This window comes from Rhodnius prolixus, unplaced genomic scaffold, assembly GCF_049639745.1.
Source record: "Rhodnius prolixus isolate KJV_2025 unplaced genomic scaffold, Rpr scaffold_8, whole genome shotgun sequence".
NCBI classification, from domain to species: domain Eukaryota; kingdom Metazoa; phylum Arthropoda; class Insecta; order Hemiptera; family Reduviidae; genus Rhodnius; species Rhodnius prolixus.
Genome location: NW_027411593.1, coordinates 3,269,820 through 3,278,787, shown reverse-complemented (window position 1 = coordinate 3,278,787; position 8,968 = coordinate 3,269,820).

The following is an 8,968-nucleotide window of genomic DNA, read 5'->3' as shown; positions in this document are numbered from 1 at the left end:
TTCTTGCGTGAACAATTCACACGACAATAATCAAGTTTCTAACTTGACAGATTGTTTTAAACTCCCGTATTTATAAAAAAAAAAAAAAAAAAAAAACTTATTTAACTCTGTGATTTTATCCATTGTAGCCGAATTTTTATTGTACGATATTTGGAAGTTCATCCATCACCAGGGGACTGACTAATCAATTTGGTGTTGTGATTTCGATTTCACTTAAGTTTCCGTGTCTTATTTTCTGACTCCAGTACGAGACGAGAACATTTCACAGTTCAAGTCGAAATCGCTACAGCAAACTGGTTTGTACTGAACTCAAGTACTAGACGGAAACATTCACAGTTCAAGTCGAAATAGCTACAGCAAACCTGTTTGCACTGGTTTGTACAAGTACTAGACGGAAACATTCATAGTTCAAGTCGAAATCGCTACAGCAAAACTGGTTTGTACTGGACTCAAGTACTAGACGGAAACATTCACAGTTCAAGCCGAAATCGCTACAGCAAACTGGTTTACACTGGTTTGTATTGGACTCAACTACGAGACGGAAACATTCACAGTTCAAGTCGAAATACGAGTAGCTACAGCAAACTGGTTTGCACTGGTTTGTACTAGACGGAAACATTCACAGTTCAAGTCGAAATACGAGTAGCTACAGCAAACTGGTTTGTATTGGACTCAACAACGAGACGGAAACATTCACAGTTCAAGTCGAAATACGAGTAGCTACAGCAAACTGGTTTGTATTGGACTCAACTACGAGACGGAAACATTCACAGTTAAAGTCGAAATCGCTGCAGCAAACTGGTTTGTATTGGACTCAAGTACGAGACGGGAACATTCACGGTTCAAGTCGAAATCGCTACATCAAACTGGTTTGTGCTGGACGCAAGTACGAGACGGGAACATTCACAGTTCAAGTCGAAATACGAGTAGCTACAGCAAACTGGTTTGTACTAGACGGAAACATTCACAGTTCAAGTCGAAATACGAGTAGCTACAGCAAACTGGTTTGTACTAGACGGAAACATTCACAGTTCAAGTCGAAATACGAGTAGCTACAGCAAACTGGTTTGTATTGGACTCAACTACGAGACGGAAACATTCACAGTTCAAGTCGAAATACGAGTAGCTACAGCAAACTGGTTTGTATTGGACTCAACTACGAGACGGAAACATTCACAGTTAAAGTCGAAATCGCTGCAGCAAACTGGTTTGTATTGGACTCAAGTACGAGACGGGAACATTCACGGTTCAAGTCGAAATCGCTACATCAAACTGGTTTGTGCTGGACTCAAGTACTAGACGGAAACATTCACAGTTCAAGTCGAAATACGAGTAGCTACAGCAAACTGGTTTGTACTAGACGGAAACATTCACAGTTCAAGTCGAAATACGAGTAGCTACAGCAAACTGGTTTGTATTGGACTCAACTACGAGACGGAAACATTCACAGTTCAAGCCGAAATCGCTACAGCAAACTGGTTAATCTACCTCTGATTACGATCAGGGACACAGTAAACATACTAAGAAACATAAAATCTAAGATATTATAAATAAGTAATAGATGATAAAAAAGAATAAGAAAAACACACTTGCGCGATCAGTATAAAAATAGTATACCCAATGATTTAGTGCGTAGCATTGCGTTAACTATAGAAAGAATTCCGAAATACAAACAAGACCGACACATGTGTAAACAAAGAGAGAAGGAGAGACGTCCCAGCTATGTATGTTATCTACGATGTTTCAAATAAAAGGAAAAAATAAAAGAAGTGGAAAAAATATATATAAGGCAGTGAGAAATCCAGCTTGCACAATTTTTCCAGCAGTTTTACGTAATCAGAAAAAAAAAAAAATTACACTTCACTGAATAAGATATTCTTGGAGAGCATGAAGTATAATTTCTAGTTTTTATTGATCTCACATTTTTAGAAGAATTTATTAGCTTGCTCCAAATATGGGTGGGAACGGTCTCAACGTTTCTTTTGTGGGGGGTTCAATTCTTAAAATTTATTTTGAGATATTCTGATCAAGTAGATCTACAGTTCCGTCCATTGGGTGCAAGATCACTCACTCTACAGCATCCTCAGGTCTTCTAGGAAAGCCCCAGAAACAGCTCCACCAATTGTCGAAACTCTCTTCTAAGAGAAGATAATTTCCACCTTCCAACACTTGGAAAAACACAGCATTCTGAAGCAGTCACAATTTCCATCCAAATCAGTAAATGGTGTGTGTGTGTCTATCTTCGAGATATGCATCTGGTACCTTCTTCTTGGAGGAGGTTAGATTGTCCATCCTTTGTCTAGGGTTGCATTGAATCTCCTAGGAACAGGATAGCAGAAACAGTATCAGGCGCCTCCTAGGAACAGGATAGCAGAAACAGTATCAGGCGCCTCCTAGAAACAGGATAGCAGAAACAGTATCAGGCGCCTCCTTAGAAGCAGACTAGAAGAAACAGTATCAGGCGCTTCCTAGGAATAGGATAGCAGAAACAGTATCAGGCGCCTCCTTAGAAGCAGACTAGAAGAAACAGTATCAGGCGCTTCCTAGGAACAGGATAGCAGAAACAGGATCAGGCGCCTACTCTTGAATCAGCTCTTACTTGTGCAGACCCTGTTGTTAGTGGTATTAAGTGTTGTTGGACTAAGATACCCGCAAGGATACCAAGATCCCTGAGGAAGTGGCTAGTCCACTTCCACAGATATTCTCATAATTTACTTCGAATTAGGATTCTACATTGATTTTTACTTATTTTTTTTTTCTTGGCACAATAAATCAGATATTAATTTTCTCTTATTGGAATAAGAAAAAGGTAGAAATAGATAAAATTTTTTTTTTAAACCTCCAATTTCCCTATCCTTTGGTAAATAAATTTAAAAGAGTTTAAAGATGAACTTACTATTCCTAGTAACCGAGGTGATGGCATTTTGCCATAATCTTACCTTGATGGAATGGAAGTAACCTTTAAATTCTGCCAAAGCTTAAAGTAGTTACTATTTATCTTGGATGCCAATTAACGTTGGCATTAATTGAAATAAATCAGCCAAACTTTCGCACAAATAACTAACCTAATTAATATCAAATTATTTTATCATCTTGTTTGACTTGGCCAACTTTTCCGAGTACTAATTCAAATGCATTTTTTTTTTTGCGGAGAAACTGTCCATAAAAAAGTAGGAAATACTTTGACTAGATTGGCTTAGACACAGGATGTGTCCTACTCCTCTCCTCTGAGGCGCAGGAATCAAAAACTGTGCTGATCTCATTGGAGCTTTGGTAGAAGGAAGCTCTTACAAACTGTAATTACAAAGTGACGTAAAGTAGAGGGAAGTCTACCCCTTGTCTCTCCCTAGAACTGCCCCCAAAACGAAGTCCCCAAGAATAATTATTCCAATAAAAGTTTTAGATCTACGTAAATATGAAGTTTAGGGGAAATAATAGCAACTATTTTCCCGGAAAATTACGAACACGTGGAAATATCGCTCAACAATTTGGTACTTCCGGTTCAAGGTTAGCTGCTCAATTAATCCGATTTTTTTGAGTCCGATATTTGGTTTTTGTCACAAATTTCTGAGTTTCTTGTTTTTTCATTCATTTTAGATCGGATTTTACCCGGATGGTTCAACTTTAAGGGAATTAATTGGGTATCCTTGGTAACCAAGTAATCTGACGATAATCTGCCTGGCATGGCGGTTGGCTTTAACTGGCTTCCTGCACTTCTGCGTTCTGTCAACTTTCTTGGAGAGAGTCTTGGTATCCACAGATCACTTGATTGCTGAATCTTCATTTTGTGTGGATAATAATTTCATAGTCATCCAGTGTGGCGGAATTTCGTTTTCAGCCTTCCGTTTGACGATGTCTGACTGGATTTTTAAACCGTTTTTTAACCGCCTCTCTTACTGTTTCCGCTACAGCTTTAAACTTTACCGCCCAAGGCAATATTATGTCAGCCCTGAGCAGTAAAAAAGTAAAGTAATCGCCTATTTGTTCAGGCAGGCTTAACGTCCAACTACCAATTAGGTGTCGTGTACAGAGGCGACTAGCAAACATACTTTACTGTAAATTTCTTTTATTAACCATTAAATAAAATCCAAGGCCTCAGACCGGGAGAATCGAACCCACTAAACCAAAATACACCTAAGCTTGGCGGGTCTAGTATCTTACCGCCTAACATACTTTCCTCTAAATTTCTCATATTAACCATTAAATAAAATCCAGTGCCTAGAGATAGGGATCGAACCCACTAACCAGCAATACACCTTAGCTTTGCGGGTCTCGCCTCTAACCGCTCGGCTACCGTGACGCCTTACCCTGGATAGTATTTTGTAATTAATTATAACTTATCTTGACCCCTCTTATTTGGAAGGATTGAATCCTACAGGCGAAATCTTCATTATATTCAATTGCCTGTAGTGTACGAGATTCACTTAAATTCTTACTCTATATTTATATGAAAGTTAGCGTGTGTTTGTAAGTGAAATGGAGCGTGACTTCAGAGGAGAAGTCCCCCCCCCCCCTCTGCGTTATATACCTTAAATGCCCTTCGTAGGGCAGTATGCTTGAGTGCTTTTCCAGCATCATGGTAACTGTGAATGTGTGTGTGTTACATTCTACTACAAACCTTCCTCTAGCTCGCCACCCTTTGTTCGGCCCTTCCAAATAGTTTGTGAGTGCTCTTGACATAGACTAGGTTGTAACTCTGGCTCTGTAAGCTACAACCCTGCGGTCTTTGGCCCAATCATCGCCCCAAACTGTTTGGCCACTTACTTAAGACAAAAACCACCATCGACTATGTTCTATTTTCCCTAACTCTAAAAGCTAACTTGGTTTATTTATATTCCAAGTTAAGAGCGTTACGTTTGCTTGTGTCAAATGAATTTAATCATTTAAGTAATAATTTTTATTAATTTTATATTTTGTCATTTTTTTATTCACCACCTACGCTAATTCCTCCCAGAATCCTGTAGAGCCATTTATCAGAAATAGAATCTTGGTTCAAAAAAAAATTAAAAATCAATATTAATTCGAACAAATCTGCTCACACTTCGCCGAATATTACCCCCACCTTTGTACCCCAATCAATTCTTACTTAGTAGTTAATAAACACTTCAATTCTTAAAAACTCAGATGGACACACAGACTTGAACTGTGTGTATCTTGGTGCCCAGGCACACGTGGCATAAGGGCAAAGAGCCCCCTGAAAAGAGTTCCATGATGCTCTACAGATTTATCTGAATACTTGATCTACCATCAAAGTGGGGGGGGGAGCGCAAAACGTTTTTGGAATGATGATGGCTGGAAAGCCCGAGACCAGAGGCTGAGTAAAGTTTAAATGTTAACCATCCTCGAAACTAAGAAACTATGACAGCAAGTCCAAGAGGTCTCGTGTCTCTTCTTTCCCGCCTCCCAGGAACAGAATAGTAGAAACAGTATCAGGCGCCACCCAGGAACAGGAAAGCAGAAACAGTGTCAGGCGCCTCCTTAGGAGCAGGATAGCAGAAACAGTGTCAGGCGCTTCCTAGGGACAGGATAGCAGAAACAGTTTCAGGCGCCTCCTAGGAACAGGATAGCAGAAACAGTATCAGGATATCTTCATTCACCTAATCGCTTAGAGGTGGACAATTGGTGCAATCTTCATAACATCTGGCACTAGGCTCCTAAGAAAAAACAGTATCAGGTGCCTCCTTAGGAGTAGGATAACAGAAACAGTATCAGGCACCTCCTTAGGAATAGAATAGCAGAAACAGTATCAGGCATCTCCTTAAGAACAGGATAGCAGAAACAGTATCAGGATATCTTCCTTCACCTAATCGCTCAGAGGTGGAAAATTGGTGCAATCTATAGGAAATCTGGGACAAGAGGGAGCACTAGGCTCCTGAGAATAGTTCTACCTTAGATCGTCGTTTTCCTCTCTGTGTTCTAATTCAGATCCTGTGTTTTATTTATGAGGAAAGCATTAATAGGTTAATCAGATGCCTCTTCCGTCCCTCGATTCCTATAATTTGTACCTACGAAATCTGCACAGATCTGTAAATAAACAATAAAACTTTTTTAAAGAGATACGCACTTTTAAAATTTTATCAGTTGATTCAAACTTTTTAAAATATCCCTGACCTTGATAGAGCCATAAATTCAATTATTCTCTTATTTAACCAATTGTTTTATTACGGGAAAAGTTGATTTTTCCCTATAGTATTTGTTTTTATAAAATATTTTCAAATAATTATTGCGTCTAGTTCTGTCTGAAAATAATAATAACAACTCACATTTATCTCTGGTTGTATTCCATTTTAAGCGCCATTAAAATTCGTTACTTATTTAAACAAATTCAAATAATATATTTAAATAAACAAACAAAAATTCTATAAATCATTTGACATGGAAATGGTTCAATATGGTTCTCTCAGATTTATAGTACAATATGCTACAAATGAGAAAAATATAAATCTTACGAATGTTTATAAAAATAACTATAAAGATGGAGTAAGGTTTTGTTTTTTGAGGTTAGGTTTGACTTTTATGTTATCTAGTGAGATTTTTATGTTGCAGGAAGTAACAAAATATATATGAACATAAAAAAAATATATGTACACAAAATAAAGAAATTTAGGCGTGACTTCTTTTTTTTTTTTTGAACATATGGTTTGTTGGTTTTAGGCTTATATGAGACCTGCTACTAACCATGTTTGAAACCTAAGATACGTTTTCGCGTTGACCGTAACGATAATCTACCTTTAAGAAAAAAGAAAAAAGGGTCTTCTAACGTACATAGAGAACAGAGGAGTTGAGTTCACTTTCCTCTCGTAACTTTATGTGTTCTCTTTTACGGGCCATTACGTCACACAACCACACATCATAGTGATGTGGAAATTCTATCGCCTATCCGCGTGGTGACTTTCAAAAATTTCTATCAAAACAACTTCCGTCTCTATAGTTTGACGAAGACTTTTTTTTTTTTTTTTTAGGTTGCCTTCAAAGGAAGTTATTGATTCTGAACCACTGTGCCGCGCGGCACTTTTGCGTGCCGCCAAAGTTTTGAAGTGTGCCGCCAAATTTTAGAAATGCATACAATAAAAATTGTATATTAAATTGTAGAATACGATATACCAAATATAAACTGTAATTATCAAAAAAAAAACATCAAGCTCAAATTTCTCATTAAAAGTATTCTTATTATTAACTTGTAATTAATCCCTTAATAAACATATACTGTTCGTTTTTGTAGTACATATTATTTTATTTTAAAGGCGCCACGGTAGCCGAGCGGTTAAGATACTAGACCCGCAAAGCTATTATGTATTGTTGGTTTAGTGGGTTCGATTCCCGGTGTCTAGGCCCTGGATTTTATTTAATGGTTAATAAAATAAATTTACAGTAAAGTATGTTTGCTAGTCGCCTCCGCCCACGACACCTAATTGGTAGTTGGACGTTAAGCCCCGCCTGAAAAAATAGGCAATTAATTTACTTTACTTTTATTTTATTTTATATTGAAAATAAACACGAACTATTTTACGCAGTGTATAATTGATAAGTAAAATACTTTCAAACTAATCTTATTGTTAGTGTACTAACAAATTTTGAAAATTGTTAAAAGTGTGCCGCCGCGACAAAAAACAAAAGGTTGAGAATCACTATGATAGTGTGACACTTGTTATTACCTCAAATGGATCTAAAATGGACAGGAAGGAACTACTTGGAAACGACCTTGATAGTGTTCCTTGGATAATGGCTAACTAGTTTCCGGTCTGTGTACAGTGTGCTATTCTTTATTTCAGTTGAGCGGTTACGGAGGATTACGAAGCTTGTTATCTGCTAGAAGAGTTGATCCTACGCTGAAGGCTCAACAAGATTCTTGTGCATTCCCCCCTGAAAGGTGGTTCTGGATTGTTCCAGAAGAACTAGAATGGGTGTTTCTGGAAATGTAGAGATTAGCAGGAAGGCTAAAATTAGACTCCTCCTTTTCCTATACTGGTCTCCAGAATCTATGGTTGTCTTTTCAGCTTCCGAGGAATTAGCGGTTCAACAGTTCTTTATGGACCAGCTCAATGGATTGTCCGGCTAACTAAAATGCTGAATTGAGATCCATACAGTGCTGATATGAAGATGATTTTTGTCTCTAAGACTGTTGCAGGGTGGATCCCTTTCTGGATATTGTGTTTGGAGAGGATACACCCTCTTCATAGCAAGGACTCCCCATTTTCTGGAGTTTTTGTGAGCGCCCAAGAAAGAAAAAACTTGGTACGAATTGTGCGCATTGTGTAGAAATTAGATTTCCGGATCTTTGATCAAATCATTTCAAGTTTCGATTTATTATAATCGAATTAGTTCCCTTAGATTTTAAAACCAACAACACCCTTTAACAGATTCGCTATGCTGTAGCCAGAGTAGTAGAGTTCTGTTTAAAATATACTTTTACTGCGTGAAATTCTTGAGGTTCTTATTTATTTTATGGGATTCAGGAAAAATAAATAATTTACGTCAGAGAAGAAAGAAAGCAAAACAGATTAGTGTAAATGGAATCTGTAAAGATTCATTTCGATACTTCCTAGTTATGTATAAAAGTGAACAAGTTAATGTATACTGAATTAACAAAAAAATAATGTATTTTTGGCAAATATTCAAGGAAATACATTTATATAATTTTATTTTACTTTTTTTCAAAATAAACGAAGCAAATTACGCAATCATACATAAATTACAATTAGGAACAAAAAAGTTAATGGACAAAAAATATTATTTTCTTTATTTCCGTTATGTGTGGGAATCCCTAATCGCTTGGCACTTGTTATACAATAGTTACGATAAGGTTAATAATTTTTTGACCTTTTATTCTTTTTAATTTGTTATATATTTCCGTTCAAGACGCAAAACGTATCTCTTAAAATGCCATTTTTCTTTTTCTTTTTTTTATTTTCTCTGTAAGGGAAGGTCCCTTATCTTTTGTACACTGTTCAAAAGGAAATAAATGTAT